Here is a 17,909-nt window from a genome sequence, read left to right as displayed (position 1 = left end):
AGTACATACTCGTAGCTGTGGACTACGTGTCCAAATGGGTGGAAGCTGCAGCGCTCCCTACAAATGATGCAAAGGGGGTAATTGGTTTTTTGAGAAAGAATATATTCACCCGATTTGGCACTCTAAGGGCAATAATCAGTGACGGAGGCACTCACTTCTGTAATCGAGCCTTTGCAAAGTTGTTAGAAAAGTATGATGTACGCCAAGTGAGCAAGTGGAAGTTTCAAACAGAGAGATAAAGAGCGTTTTAACAAAGACTGTGAATGCTACAAGAACGGATTGGGCGAGAAAGCTAGATGATGCACTCTGGGCCTACCGTACCGCTTTCAAAACTCCAATTGGCATGTCGCCATATAAATTGGTGTTTGGGAAGGCGTATCATTTACCAGTGGAGTTGGAGCATAGAGCTTTGTGGGCATTGAGGCAGCTTAATCTTGATATAGAAGCTGCGGGTACAAGTAGAGTCACGGAGTTACACAAGCTTGATGAGTTTCGTTACCACGCTTTTGAGAGCATAATATTATACAAGGAGAGAATGAAAATGATGCATGATAAAAATATTCTTGGGCGGAGTTTTAAACCCGGAGATATGGTATTGCTATACAATTCAAGATTGAGGTTATTTTCGGGTAAATTAAAGTCAAGATGGTCAGGACCATTTAGTGTGGTAGAGATTCACCCGACCGTAGCCATAGAGATTGCTGCAGCAAATGACTGTCACACGTTTAGGGTCAATGGGCACAGGTTAAAACATTATTTGGGCATGGAAGATGTGAAAGTAGTGTCGGTGACTCATTTGCTCGAGCCATGAAGGTTAAGCGAGCCTTAAGTGCAATTATCTGCGTCATGCCGCGACGTTAAATCAAGCGCTTCATGGGAGATAACCCATTGTAATGTTGTAATGTTGTAATGTTGTATTCGTTGTGCCGCGACATTAACTGAGGTGCTCGTTGGGAGGCAACCCAATTTGTAGCTGAATTTTAGTATAGTTAGAATTTTTCTTTTCGTTTTTAGGTACTACCAAGTTTGCAGGTGATTTTGGGCGAGACGAGCAGAGCTTTAAGTGTCACATGAAGAAAACCAGGTGCCATATCTCGCGTCGCTAGGGGTAAAGCCAGGCACACCTGGCGACGCCTGGACTAAGGCCAGGTGCACCAAGCGCTAAGCTTGGCGCCGCATGGTGTAAGGCCAGGTATGTATTTTTCTTCAGCTTATTTTAATTTTTGTCCCTTATTTCTTTTAACCCCTCCCTTCTTGGACTCTAACTTAAACGCCCAAACTAACATAGAATAAAACCTTAACCTAAATCACTCCACTCCTCACAAAACACTCACACACGTACACTGCCATCCGTCCCCATTCCAACCCCATTGAAGTCAAGCAAGTTTTTTTTCCTCCTCCAATTACTCGAAACAGCAGTTCAAAGGCAAAGCCCACATCTTACAACATCTAAGGTATGATTTTTCATTCTAGTTTGATGAAGGTATGAGATTATCCATAAAAAATTGGGGTTGTTCTTCATTGTAATATTGTATTTATGTGTCCCAACCCCAGGAACCCCATAGGAATGGTGTTGTTATTGTGTAAATAAGTGGTAGTAAGAAAATTCCAAGCCGATTTGGGAGGGTGAGGCCATCCCTCACCCCTATAAGCACTCCCAAGGCACTAGTTGCATGCTAAGTGTTTGCTATAATGCCTCAATGGCATTCCTTGTCCCCATTTGAGCCCGAGTCTTCGGGATTAATAGACTAGTGTTGTGTAGTCGTGCACCACGTTAAAATCTTAAGTGTGGGGTGGCTCACGGGTAGCTCATCTGTTGTTGTTTGATTCTAATGTTAAGAAAATATGAGATGAAGTCTGAGTAACCTGCGAATGTTGGGCAACACTATGTGTGTAATGTGTAATACAGTTTTAACTGATTAATGATTACTTGTGTAGGAACAAAGATGCCTCCGAGAAAAGACACATGCAAAGGAAAGGCTACTTCCACTGCGCTGGCTAAAGAAAAGGCGACCTCTACACCTCCCCCAAAGAAGAGAAAAGGGGGAGAAGCTACCTCCAATCTAAGTGGAGTACAAGCTGTGACACCTATAGCAGCCATGCGTTAACAACCACAAGGCCAACGGGAGTTTGGCATCAATAACATACCACCGCATACTAAGGATTGGTACAGGCGCTGTAGGCCTAAACATGTATACCACCGCATACTAAGGATTGGTACAGGCGCTGTAGGCCTAAACATGTACACCCGGAAGCGGCTATCCACGATCGCAGCTTGAAAGCAAAGTATCAAGTAATTTGGAGGGGCATTCAGGATATGGGGTTGAGATATGTATTCAAGAACACATGGGACATTAATCTCAACTCAGCCAGAGAATTCTATGCAGGGTTTGATCCGCAGAATATTGAACAGCTGGTTTCGATTCGTGGGCGATTGATAGATTTTTCAGCCACGACCATATGTAAATTTTTAGGTTCTCCGAATGTTCCAGTCGAGCCATTAGACCACTTTATTCGCCGGCCTACATATAGAGAGCTGAGACACACGCTTTGTGGTGTCGATTCGACTGCAGCATGGGTCGGGGATAAGAAAACTAATCGGCACAAGACGTTCCCCAAGAAGAAGATGAGGGCGGAGGCTCAAGTGTGGCTTAGACTGATAAATGCATGGCTCCTACCGTGCAATCATGACACGCTCATTAGCCGTGAGAGGACCTGTGCGCTCTACTTCCTCATGGCAGGTCAAAGGGTAAATGTGGGTCATCTGATCCGCTACCAGATGTCTTTAGTCAGAACGAGTAAAAAGGTCGATCGAATGCCATTTCCCAATTTTCTAACTCATTACTTAAGACACGAGGAGGTTGAGGAGGAGCCAGAGTTTGACCACACCATCGATCAGCCTCTACGACAAACAGACATCACTAGTCTCCGGCTAAAAGAAGAGACTGCCATGGCATCTTTGACAGGTACCGAGCGCAATGCTCGGGATGATAGTTTTATGGCCCATCTCTATGGGATGATGGATTTACAGCTGAGGATAGGGGGTCGTGTAGCCACATCTGAGGAGAGGACCTTATTGGAGCAGCGGTACCCGCTAAATGCTCATGCCCAGCAGCTGGTTGGGATAGGTGATGGCTACAGACTCCCTGACGATGAAGATATCAACACTCCTGAGCAGTCTGAGGCCGAGCCAGAGCAGTCAGATGAGGAGGACGATGATGATGATGAGGAGGAAGCACATGATGAAGAGTGGAGAGCCTCAGAGGAGGAGGACACAATTTGATCAAGGAGTTTCCTTGCACCCTACTCATTTTTCTTATTTTGTCAATTTGTGCATGCATTGAGGACAATGCATGATCTAAGTGTAGGGTGGGGACTTGTATAAATTACTTGTAGTTGTTTGTTTTTGTTATTTTAGTAAGTGTCATTTTCGTTAGATAATTATTTTAGTTATTTCTTTTAAGAATTTATTGTTTTCGTTAGATAATTATTTTAGTTATTTGTTTTAAGAATTTGTTTTTGTTATTTGTTTTAGTTATAAAAATAATAAAAATAAAAAATAAAAAAAATAACTGGACTCTTCCCGACGACAGATCTTCTAGACAGTTTTCTTGAGGGAAGTAAGTCTAGAGAAAAATACCAAAAATATTTCTTTAGGTAGTGTAGTATTTCCCCATTGGTTTTTCTTTGGGCCGTGGTTCTTTTCTAAGGGTTTTTAGTTGAACCGGGTGTAGTTAATTTTAATTTTTAGGAGTAGGAACCACGAAGCTATGCATTTAAGTGTAGCAATATCTCTTAGCTTTGGTATACCTTGAGAATAGTTAGTACTATGTTTGTGACGCTTAGGCTCGATTTTGGATTCTAGCATAAGTGCCTTAAATCGTAGATTCCTAATTTTGCTTAACTGCTTTGACTGGAGTGTCACGATGAAACCAATCCTGAGTGAGTTTTGTGCCATGTGTGTGAGAGTTTTGTATGTATTCTATGCATTGCATTTGATGTCTAGAACTTGCCCTGTGTGTGTGCAAAGCAAAATAGCAGTCTTGTTCAGTCTGAGAAGTGATATAGTGTTTCTTTGTTAAGCAGATATATATAGTTTACCCACCTAAAAGTTATGTAACGTAGTTAACCCTTTTGAGCCTGTAATCCTGTTTCTTTGGCAACCACACTACAAGCCTTACCCAATTGTTTGAATTAACCATCTATTTGAACCCTTTCACCTCTCATGAGCACTTGAATTGTTATGAATTTTGTAAAAGTTAAAGTGTGGGGGTGGTTGGTTTGGCTTTTGAGTGGAACTAATGAAATAAGGAGAAAGGTGCACTGTTTTGAAAAAGTAAGAGCCACTTGAATTGAAAAAGAAAAAAAAGAAAAACAAATAGTTGTATTGCTGTGAAAAAGAATATTCCTTGATAAGTGGTGACTCTTGATGTAATTGTGCTTAAAGAAGTATGGGGTAATATACATTGATGTGAAGGTGGAGTTTTGGTTTGACATAAGTATGGGATTGAATGTTAAAGTATATGTATTAAAGTGCTTAGGGAGGTGTAGTCACTCATATATTTAAATATATCCTACCCGACCATCAGCCTACATTACAACCAATCAAAGTCCTATTTGATCTTAGACTGAATAAGCTCGATTAATAGAGTATTACAGTACGGGCAAGCCTATGGTGCATCATTTGTGGCATATGAATGTTATTTCTGAGAGCGAGTGAATTTTTCCTATCTTGAGTTCCTACGTTCTTAAAATTCATCGTGTGTGGAACTGAGCTCTTTGTTGGGTGAGGGCATGTGATTCATAAAGGAAAGGTAATGTCATTGACCTCCATGTTAGAGTAAGTAAGTGATTTGTGAATAAGTCATGGTATGTGAGTCAAATCTTGAGGAGAGGATGTTACACCGTGGTGCTTAGACTATTTTAAATATTCTTGGTGCAATGAGTTAAGGGAATTGCTTAGTGAGGTTGTGTCTGTAAGTGTGGTCTGATTGCTCGAGGACGAGCAATGTTTAAGTGAGGGGTATTGATGTGTGGCTATAATTTATGGTTTAGCAAACTATTCGCCTTGCATTTTATACGCTTTAATGGTAAATTACACTTTATTTGCTCGTAATGAAGGCCATTTTATATGTAGGTAAATTGGAGATGAAAGTAGAGAAAAAGGGATACTTAAAAGTCAAAAGCGTGCTCGGGAGCAGTTGAAAAGGAGAAGCTGGCGAAGCCAGGCCTACACCAGGCTTTATCACTATCGAAGCCAGGCCTAGAGCAGGCCTTATACCTGGCGATGCCAGGCATGTAGCGGGCGATAGACCTGGCGAGGAAGAAGCGAGATTGACCAGGCTTTATACCTGGCGACGCCAGGCCTGGGGCGAGGTAGACCAGGCATTAGGCCTCGCGAGGCCAGGTCTGGGCGCGCACAGTCCAAGTTTTGAACACTTATTTCATCTCCGGGTTTGACTGGGACTTTGCCTACACGTTTAGGTCTTTTTCTACACATATAAATAGACCTACAAATGCTACTTTGGAGTACTTTTGCAACCGGAGGCAAGAATAGCTTGTGGAATCACCCTTTGGGAGTTAGAATCATGGATTTCTACATCCTTTCATCTTTACTCTATACTTTAATTATACAAAATATTTGGGATATTGTTACTATAAGTATGAGTAGCTAAATTCCTAATCTAGGGTTTTGATGGAACCTATTGAAGGATGGTTTTCTTGTTACGCTAATATAAATTTGCCGTAGTATTTTCTCTATTTGTTCAACTATATTATTCATGTGGTTGATTAAAGGGGCCTCAATTAGCTGTGCCTATTTAGCATGTATTACTCGGGAGAGAGTGCATATTTAGGTAGTTGTTGAACAATATCACTCCTAACGTATATGAGGGATCAATACGAAGGATTTAAAGGTGGGATTAGGGATAACGAAACCTTGGTGCAATCTTAGTGAGCCGTACTTAATGCCAACTAGCGTAATTCGGGAGAATATGTCTAGTAACTTGTGGTAATTACTTGGGAGAGAGTTACGACAGTCTTAGTACTCATGATCGATAGAGAAGACTTAGGCGAATTTATAAAAAATATAGCGGAAAAGATTCCGACAATAGGGAAAATCACAACCTTAGATCTTTCCAATTCTTCGTTACAAACCGTTCGTAGTTAGTCATTTGTTATTGCATTTTCATTACATAATATTTAGTTAATAATCATCCAAATTATTATTCAAATATTTCTGAAGATTGATTGCATGAATTTGTGCGGGTCTAGCAGCTGTGGTTGATAGGTTAATTCCCTGTGGGATTCGACTCCGGACTTATTAGCCGGAATATATTTGCGACGACCGCTTGCCCTTTTTATAAGACATAGTTGGGCGTGATCACCACATATCATTTTTTTTGGACCGCATATGCTTTTACGACCGTAGAAGAATTCTGAGGATCGCACTATTCTTTGCACTTCTCCTCTTGACTGTTTGAGCTGGAGCATCCCCTCTTTGAGTTAGATTTCTTCGTTGCACTCACATTATCTAACACACTTGCAATTCTCACATTTTTGTTAGATTCGAAAATAAAAATCACTACTTTCAGACTAAAAACTAAAGCAAGAAGGCATTAATAAGTGGTTTAAATCCTCACTTATCAGCGGCTAATACTTCATACTTACATAGGTGATTCCTAAATGTGTTATCTCGTAGATACACTATTTGATATACTTTGTATCAAACTTAGATACCATTAAAAAATCTTAACACTTTATCCTTAGTACTGAACATTGTCTCGTAACGTGAATGGACCAAAGTTTTATTTCACAATGACTAATGACTTTGTTTGATCTCTTTGAACCTAGATCTTGCAATCTCCAGTCTTCTAAGTAGAGTTACCGCCACAGTGACTTGTTTTCACGACTCAAAATCCCAACCTATTGTGATGGCACCTAACACACTTGCTAGGCAAGCCGACAAACATATAACAACTAAAAAATTGAATGGAACATGTTAATAACTCAACATCAAAAAAATCTCATAAATATACGATAGAAATAACTGAAACTCTACTACAACCACCCCAAAATTTGGTGTCAATGAGTACATGAGCTACTAGGTATCAACATAGTCTGAAACTTTAATACAACTGTCTGAGTAATAGAACATTACTAAATAAAATAAAAAGAAGGAGAGTCAAGGTCTGCGGGCATCATAGCAGTTACCTCAAGGTCTCCAAGTAAGTACTAGCACCAATTCTAGCAATCATCGCGTCCAGATGTACTTGGATCTGCACACGAAATGCAAAGTGTATTATGAGTACAATCGGCCCGGTGTACTCAATAAGTAACAGAACTAACCTTGGGCTGAGAATAGTGACGAGCTCAGAAGGATACAACCAGATCCAATATTTTTACAATACTGATATAGTAATAAAAATGACAGTTTTAACACAAAGAAACTTCCATATTCAGTTCGTTCATGGTACGTAAATTTAGACATGCTTTCAAGTTCACATTTAGAGACCATCACTGATAAGAACATATCAAGTATAACTAGCATGAGGAATGGTACATCTCTATGCCTACATGTCAAATATGCATGTCGAGATTACAGTATCACAGTGATATTACCAGGTACTCACACTCTCATAGTGCTCAATCAGCCTATCTCAAACTCCCACTCATCACACACAATCACTCACTACTGTATGGGTGCCTGACATCAATGCCCCTCACCAAAACACGTATATATAAATCATTGTGCCTGCGCTCACTGCTGGTATGTCAGACTCTGGAGTGACGGATCCTGCCCAAGCACTTATATTAAGCTTATAAGGCTCGCTACGGTGTGCAGTCCAATCCATAATAATAAATAAGCCCATAGGTCCTGCTGTGACATGAAACCCGATCCAAAATAACACTCACAATCCGGCTCTCAGGCCCACCTCAGTCATTAATCTCTCAAGTCTCAAGGGCTCACGTACCACTCAGCCCAAACAATAATAACTTGTTAAGTAACAATGAATGATAACATAGACTGACATATGATATGCAAATGAAGAATCATGACTGAGTACATAATTACAGTTAAGGAAGATAATTCAAAACAGTATAATTATCCTCATTAGATCTTAACCAAATAAGCACATAGCCAAAACATGATTTCTAACAAGAATCATAGTCCAATTACTCTAACAGATAAAGGTTTCACGAATAGAGCAAGTCTAGGTAAATACACAGTACAACAAAATTAACCAAATCTCAATTACAACAGTGCACGCCCACACGCCCACAACTAGCATGTGCATCGCTCCAACACAATCATATAACACGTTTTTAGGGATTTATACCCTCAATTCCAAGTTTAGAAGTGTTACTTACCTTAAAGTATACAATTCAATGCTCCAATAAACTATTGCCTTGCAAATCGGCCTTTGAATGACTCGAATCTAGTCACAAATAACTCAATATAATCAATACAAGCTATAAGAATCGATTCCATACATTAAAGCTAAGTTCTTTAACCAAATTCAAAAAGCCAACCTAAAAAGTCAACCCCGGGACCATGCCTCAGATCCCGACAAAATTTACAAAATCCGAACACCCATTCAACTACTAATCCAACCATACCAAAATCATCAAATTCCGACCATAAAATCGAACCTCGAATCCCTAAATCTTACTCTCCAATACCTAAACGACAAATTCCCCAAATTTCAGCTCAAACACACATAATCTAGTTGTAAAAATCAATGAGTATTCAATATTAATGGATAAAAATGATCAAAAGTTGCTTACCTCTTGAGTTATAGTGAAATCCCTCTCAAACATCTCCCTACCCGTGCTCTACAAGTCCAAAAATTAAGAAAAGACTCAAACCCTCGATTATATCAGTCTGCCCAGTGATTATCGCTTCTGCAGGCTCACCGGCCGCACCTGCGGCTCCGCTTCTACGGAAGAAAACACGCTTCTGCGCAATTTTATTAAACTCCTGACCAGCCGCTTCTACGGCCAAATACCGCTTCTATGGGTCTTCTTCTGTGGTCCAAGGTCCGCTCTTGTGAGACTGCACCTGCGGAGTCTTCTCCGCTTGCGTTAACAAACTCCCAGACCAACATCCGCTTTTGCGACCTGCTATCCACACCTGCTAGATCGCAGGTGCCGAATTTTCCTCACACCTGCACAACTACCCAGCTTAACTCAGGACCGCTTCTGTGACCTCATGGATACTTCTGTGACTCGACACCTTCGGCCAATTCCTAGCAAGTGCAGTTACACCAGAATTGAACACAACATGTTTTGCATAAGTCCAAAATTCAATTCGAGTTCAATCCGAATCACACCCGAGGCCCCCGGAGCCCCATCCAAACATACCAACACATCCTAAAATATTATACAAACTTAGTCGAAGCCTTAAATCTCATCAAACAACATCAAAAATATGAATCGCACCCCAATTCAAGCCTATTGAAACTATTGGACTTCCATCTTCTAAATTCGATGCGGAAACCTATCAAACCAACTCTGATTGACCTCAAATTTTGCACACAAGTTATAAACAACACAACAGACCACTCCAACTCCTGAATAAAAAATTCGAGCCCAGTATCAACAAAGTCAACTCTCAGTCAAACTTCTCAATCTTCCAAACCTTCAACTTTCTAAATTTCACCAATTCAAGCCAAAACGATCTACAGACCTCCAAATCAATATTTGTACATACTCCTAAGTCCAAAATTACCATAAAAATTTATCAAAACCATCAAAACTACATTCCAGAGTCACTTACACATAAGCCAACATCCCATCAACTCTTTTCGAAACATCTACAGAACTAAACCAACCACCTCGGCAAGTCATATAACCACAAATAAATATAGAAGAAGCGATAAATGAGGGAACATGGCTACAATACTCAAAACAACCGGCCGGGTCATTACACTTGTCCTCGGCCATAGTCCCATTTTCTTTGATGACTTCTCAACCGCCTCTCTAGTTAGGTCTTTTTGAAGATGATCCGACATATTATCTTTTGACTTTACATAGTCAGTTATGATAATTCCACAAGAGAGTAGTTTTCTGACTGTATTATGTCTTCGTCGTATGTGAAGAAATTTTCCATTATACATAACGATCCCAACCCTTCATATTGTTGCAGCGCAATGTATGCATATAGATACCAACGATTTAGGCCAAAATGGAATATCTTCAAGAGCCTTGTCTAAGGTTATAAACTCAACCTCCATTCTGCTTCTTCACCAGCCTTGTCTAAGGTTATAAACTCAACCTCCATTGTAGAGCGGGCAATGCACATTTATTTGGATAATTTCTAAGATATCGCTCCTCTTCTGACTGTGAAAATATATACACTTGTGGATTTTAAAATAGAAGAATTGGTGATCTAGTTTGCATCACTATACCTTTTCATTACTGTGGGATATTTATTGTAGTGCAAAGCATAATGTTGAGTATATTTCAAATATCTCAAGACTCGTCTCATTGTTATAACATTTCAATACAAACTTTCTTATGCCGTAGACTAATACATCTCGACTTTGTATTGCATATCAAATTATTGACTATACTTAATATAGAAATATTATATTATAACAACTAAAATATTTGGCATTTTAATGTTTAACACATTTCGCAACCATTCCATATTTTCGAGCATTTGTATTCTATTTATTCTTATTCCGTCATAGAATACAAGTCTATATGATATGCAAATTGTAGTAAATTTATTCATAAAGCAAATCCATTTTGATATGAATATTTGTCATTTTCATCGGTTGATCCACCATATTATAGACCAATGTATTAATACATTCGTTCATGAACGGCCATGTCTATAAAACATACAGACACATCTTTTAATGCAAATTCATAACCGTCCAAGTGACACCTTTTTATAAAAGAACTAAACATTATAAATGTTCAAGAAAGAACACCACCTTTCTATAAAGGCACGTAAATAACTTTCAAATTGGTAGTTTCATTACTAGTAATCACTAAGACTGTCACGACCCATTTTCTGAACAAGTCGTGACTGGCACTCGGTCACTAAATTTAATCGAGCGAACCATCTGCACTTATTTAAACTATTATAATCTCCAACTTTATATGCAACAAGGCAATACTTTAACCAAATACTTTTAATTAATTTGAATAACTAAAATAACTAACTCTCAAACTTTGTTCGCAGTAACTACTGAAATATTGCTAAGTTATTATGAAACAACATCTGAATCTTAACCTACCGACTGTGTCTATGAAGCCTCCACTGATAAACCGACGCACTGCTAAGGACATGAGATTGCCTGACTAGTTCTCCAAGTAAACAAAGAAATAATTAAATAAGGATTACTCCAAGGAATACTCCACGACAAAAGCGGAGCTCACCAATAAGACTGGAAGAGGGGGAAGTCCTAACTGTAGCCTGCTCGCCTGCAAAACTGGTTCCTACATTATACCGCAGACCACCGTAGTTTCCCAAAAGAGAACGTCAGTAGCATCCCTTATACTCAGTAAGTCTCAACGACAGGGGATGGAATATTAATAAAATATATACTACAAGAAAAGATTCTAAAGGCATGAAAAACATAAAGCTTCTAAGAACAGTTTTAAAATAAATGCACAACAACAGTTTATCAGTGAATTATTTTCTTTTTCTTTTGTATCTAAAAAATATACTTCACTTTATGCTTCGGGAGTTCCAACTATCCTGACTTATTTCTGTCTTAATCACCGTGTGATCGGCACAGGTTCAATCCCAACCTGATCGAATAGGCCCAATCTACAAGGTGGCACTCGCTTCATGGTTCTCAACGCTCTTGAATAATACAGTTAGGAAAACTCTCAGCAATGAGACCCTCAACTCGTGTGCTCCCTACTTTGACACAAGTAGTTTCAGAAAGTTAACGACTTGATCAAGGCCCTTGGCCTGGACGATGACCCTTCTAAGAATAGAGGATACTCCTCAAAAAAATACTTTAATAATAAATTGTTCTATGTGACCTCGCTAGGATCTAAATAAAATTCTCAACTTTTTTGACCATTCAAGTCTAAATCTTTTCCGGAACATCCTATACGTACTTATACTGGTATTTTTAAATGTAAAGCGTGGAATAAGCATGAAATAAACATTCAAAAGTATTCATAAAGATTCTTGCTCCTTCATAAATTTTCAACATGAAAATGGCATATAATAATAACACAAAAATCTTAAAATTTATGCACATATATCAGAATAAATCATCTAAACTTTAGCTAGAATAATTCTAAGTTAGTAGGTACTCACTCGCTCTAATTAAGTACGTATTAACTCTTTTAAGTAATTCCTCAAACACCTTGTATGCATGCTTTTGTGAGTTAAACCACTTTAGTAAAGGGTTATATCAACTCACCTCAAAACTCTTCGAGCCAATACGTAGGCTGCAGTCTAATTTATACCCGTCAAACAATCGATTCTACAACAACCAGTACATTTTAATTAATTTTAAAGTTTCACATCTAAACAATGAACTTACTGTTGATATAGAGAAAGAGGAGAATTAACTATCCAATTCTTATAGTGTAGGATAATTGAGAATAGGACATTTTATATACCTGCATTCAAGAACTAGTTATTTGTAAAGACGCCTAGAATTTTCCGTTGCCTGCGTGAGTACCTCGCTAGGACGTTTCTTGTCCGTAGAAGTACTTTTCTCTAGTTGCTTTGAATTCTTTGAAAATTTCCCTAACCCCTCTTTCGCTCAAGGCTTAAGGCTTAAGGCCGTAAGCCCTTTTCTTTTCCTTACAATAGGGCAGACCACTCAATAGGCTTTAAGCCCAATTCTTAAGTCTTTTTTTTAAGACTTAACAAGGATTTAATGGTACCCACTTTTAATAATTAGTAATATTAAAATTATTAATATTCTCCTAATTGTATATCCAAATATTTATAAATAGAGAAGTAACTAAAAAGTCAAACACAAGGCAAGAAAAAAAAATTAAATTTTATATTGAGCGTGTGTTGAAACATTTATAGATTTGACGAATGTTACAATCTTCCCTCCTTAAAAATATTCGTCCTCGAATATTGCTAGGACTTTATTCTTAAGAGAAAAATCATTCCTTTAGTCTTTGAACTTCTTAAGTTTTTTTTAGCACTACTCACTTTCCCAAAGGACTCAAAAATTTGGCTAACTCCCTAAATTTTCAAAACTTTCGGCAGAGTCTCCTCTGTAAATTGGACTATCCATAAAAATATCCCTGTTACCAATACCACAACTGCACCAACAATAACCAAATATACCATAACATGCCATTCATAGGCACCAAATACAGATCATAAACTAATTACTCACACTCCGGCCAAGAGGTACCACAATAACGAATCAAAATCTAAAGCACAATACTTCAGCAAAAAGTAGATCACTTTAATGAATTAAATATACTCTGGCACGATACTAAATTATTTAATAACTAAATATATTGTGACAGAAACTAAATTTCTTCAACAACTAAGTATAATCTAGCAAAGACATAAACACATGCTAACTTGTATTTAATAAATAAAATATAAATGCCAAGCCAAACCTAGATTCACATACCCTTTTACTCAAATAAATAAGGATACTTCTTCCTCATATCTTCCTTGAACTCCCACGTAGCCTTTTTTGAATCATGATTACTCCACAAAACTTTTACCGATGTTATATCTTTTGTTCTCAACTTTCTTACTTGCATATCGAGAATTTCTATAGGTACCTCTTCATAAGTCAAGCCTTCTTTAATTTCTATGGTATCAGCATGTATTATATGCGACTCATCACGAATTTACTTTGTAAGCATAGACACATGAAAGACAGGATGAACAGAGGACAATTCAACGGGAAACACTAGTTTATAACCACTTTTCCTTTCTTTTCTATAATCTTATAAGGTCCGATAAATCTAGGACTAAGTTTCCTTTTTTACCAAACCTCATAACTCCTTTCATTGGCGAAATTTTCAAAAACACATTGTCACCAACCATGAACTCTAGGTCATGATGCCTCTTGTCAGAATAGGACTTTTGATGACTCTGAGCCTCTTTTAGTCTTTCTCTGATTAGCTGAACTTTCTCTAAGGCCTCACAAATAAACTCAGGACTGATTAATGACACCTCTGCTTGTTCAAACCAACCCACTGGAGACCTACATCTTCGCCCATATAACGATGCATAAAGAGCCATACCAATACTTGCTTGATAGCTGTATTGTAAGCAAATTCTATAAGTGGCAAGTGATCATCCCAATTACCTCCAAAATCTATAACGCATGCTCATAACATATCTTCAAGAGTCTGAATGGTCCTTTGTGCCTGACCATTAGTCTATGGATGGAAAGCAGTGCTCAAGTTGACCTTGGTACCTAATTTTTTCCGAAATGCCTACCAAAACTGTGCTGCGAACCGAGGGCCTCTGTCAGATATGATTGAAAATGGGGTACCATACAATATGACTATTTCTTTGATGTACAACTGTGCATACTGCTCTGCGGAATCTGGCATCTTTACTGGTAAGAAATGAGTGGACTTTGTGAGTCAATCTACGATAACCTAGATTGAATCATGCTTACGTTATGTACGAGGCAGACCTACTACGAAATCCATATTAATCATCTCCCATTTCCACTGTGGTATCTTTATATCCTGAGCTAGGCCACCATGCCTCTGATGCTTGGCTTTGACTTGTTGGCAATTCAAATATTTGGCCACATGATCTGCTACTTGCTTCTTCATGCCTTTCCACCAATACAACTCTTTTAAGTCCAGATACATTTTGGTAGCACGTGGATGGATAAATACCTCGAGCTATGAGCTTCTTCCATTATGGCATTCCTAAGACCATCTACATTAGGCATACATAACCGATCATTCAACTTTAAAACTCCATCACTTCCTAGAGTGAAAGCAGTGATTTCTTTGTTTCTGACTCCTTTTTTTAACTTCACTAAGTATGGATCTACATCTTGCTTAGCTTTAATATGCGCAACAAGAGAGGATTGCATTAAGGCATAAGCAGTTATACCTCCGTATTCGGTCTCATCTAATTTGATTCCATCATTTGCTAGTTTTTGAATTCCTCGACCCAAAGATCGCCTTTGTACTGCAAGATGGGCCAAGACACCCATTGACTTTCAACTAAGTGCATCTGCTACCACATTAGCTTTGCCCGGGTGATAAGGGATATTGATGTCATAATACTTCAATAGCTCGAGCCACCTTCTTTGTCTCAAATTTAATTCTTTCAGCTTGAAAATGTATTGGAGGCTTTTGTGATCTGCAAACACTTAAGAATGCTTGCCATAAAGGTAGTGTCGCCATATCTTTAATACAAACACCACTGCTGCAAGCTCCAAGTCATGTGTGGGGTAGTTCTTCTCATGATTCTGTAACTGCCTGAAAGCATAAGCAATAACTTTTCCATCTTGCATAAGAACACAACCAAGACCAACACTGCAGATATCACAATACACTGTGAACCCACTTGAACCTGTCGGCAAGGTTAACACAGGTGCAGTGGTCAACCTCTTCTTTAACTCTTGAAAACTCTGCTCACATCCGTCTGACCACTGAAACTTAACTTCTTTCTGAGTCAACTTAGTTAATGGAGCTGCAAGTGAGGAAACTCCCTCTAAAAACCTTCTATAGTAGCCAAGTAACCCTAGTCCAGTTCTTGACTGCTTCTGTCTTCTGAGGGTCTACTTTTATTCCTTCACTAGATACCACGTGGCCTAAGAATTCCAGTGACTGCAACCATAACTCACATTTTGAAAACATGGCATAAAGCTCATTCTCCTTCAAAGTCTGCAAGTCTATTTTGAGGTGTTCTGCATGCTCTTCCTCGCCTTTAGAGTATACCAGAATATCATCTATAAATACAATGATAAAGGTATCAAGTAATGGCTTGAAAACTCTATTCATGAGGTCCATGAATGGAGCTGGAGCATTTGTTAACCCGAAGGACATCATTAGAAATTCATAGTGCCCGTAGCGAGTCCTAAAGGCTATTTTAGATATATCTTCTTCTCTGATTCTCAATTGGTGATACCCCGACCTCAATTCTATCTTTGAAAAGTACTTTGTACCCTGAAGTTGATCAAATAAATCATCAATTCTTGGAAGCGGATACTTGTTCTGAATGGTAACTTTATTCAACTGCCGATAGACGACGCACATTCTGAGAGACCCATCTTTCTTCTTGACAAACAGGACGGGGGCACCCCATGGTGAAATACTTGGCATGATGAAGCCCTTGTCAAGAAGGTTTTTCAACTATTCTCTCAACTCATTAAGTTCTGCTGGAGCCATCCTATAAGGAGGTATAGATATGGACTGAGTGCCTGGTATGAGATCGACGCCAAAGTCTATGATTCTTTCAGGAGGAAGTCCGGGAAGGTCATCTGGGAAAACTTCTAGAAATTATCTAACAACTGGAACAGACTGAAGAGCTGGTGTTTTTGATTCTGGATTAATGATGTGAGCCAAATAAGCGATACACCCATTACTGATAATTCGTTGTGCCTTAAGGTAAGAAATAAACTTACCTACAAACAATGTTGAACTACCTTCCACTCTAAGACTTATTCATTTGAAAATTGGAACCTGACTATCTTGGCATGGCAATCTAACATGGCATAACAGGAAGACAACCAATCCATACCCATGATAAAATAAAAATCCACCATTTCTAACTCTATGAGATTGGCCTCGGTACTGTGACCTTGGACTGAAACTATGCGACCTCTATAGACTCTTGTTGCTTCCACTGACTCACCAACTGGAGTAGATACTAGGAATGGCTAACTAAGCTATTCAGGTTCTAGCCCGAGGTTAATTGCAAAGTATGGAGTCATGTATGAAAACGTTGAACCTGGATCAATTATGCCATAAGCAGTATGTGAGTAGACTAGAAGTATTCTTGTAATAACTTTTGCAGATGCCTCTGTCTCTGACGATCAACTGTAGCAAACAAACGAGGTTGTCCCCCTCCCTGAGTAACTCGATCTGCACCTCTGCCTGCTCCATTCCCAGCCTGATTATGAGAATCACGAGCCTGAGGTGGTGCTACTGTAGTAGCTGAGGAACTAAAAGGACAATTTGATCCCCCACTTGAATTTCATCGCAACTTTGGGTAGTTTTCCTTTATATGACCATTGTCTCCATAATGATAGCAACCGTGAAACCCGATCTTGCACTGACCTGAATATTGCCGTTTACATGTACCACAAAGACCTTGATGTTGTGAATGTTGCTCAACATGACTCTGGCTATATGAGGATGGAGTCCTAAAATTATGATTCTGGCGAGACTAGCTTCCATAACTCTGAGTACATCTGAAGGAAGGCCCAGCACCAGACTGATGGCTGGACTGAGCTGGTGCTAATAATCCCTTATTGAAAGAACCCCTTCCTGCTCCACTGGATGTACCTAAACCCGCCCGCTGTCCGTGCTTTCTTGTTATGCTCTTTTTCTTTTCTCCTTTATTGTCTGTCTTTTTCTAAGTGCTTGGCGAAACCCACAATATAGGAGAAAGTTGTCATTCCTACCGCTGCAGTGGATGTCGTATCCTTAATATGGTAAGACAAACCGCCAACAAACCTGCGGATCTTTGATTTTTCTGTCTTAACTATGTGAGGAAAATGCTTAGCCAAACTTATGAATTTCATGTAGTACTCTTGCACACTTTTATTCCCTTGCTTGAGCTGCTCGAACTCTATAGCCTTAGCTTCTTTATCCTCTTCTGGTATAAAATTTGCCATAAATGCCTCTTTAAATTCTTCGTAAGTAGGCCAACCATCATCTTCATCTCATTCCTTTTCCCACATCTCAAACCATGCGCCAACCACATCTCTAAGCTGGTAGGCAGCCAACTCCACAGCTTCATCATCAAA

The sequence above is a fragment of the Nicotiana tomentosiformis genome, chromosome 8, assembly GCF_000390325.3.
Source record: "Nicotiana tomentosiformis chromosome 8, ASM39032v3, whole genome shotgun sequence".
In the NCBI taxonomy this organism is placed as follows: Eukaryota; Viridiplantae; Streptophyta; class Magnoliopsida; order Solanales; family Solanaceae; genus Nicotiana; species Nicotiana tomentosiformis.
The sequence above is the reverse complement of the archived record's forward strand: the minus strand, read 5'-3'. Positions refer to the sequence as shown.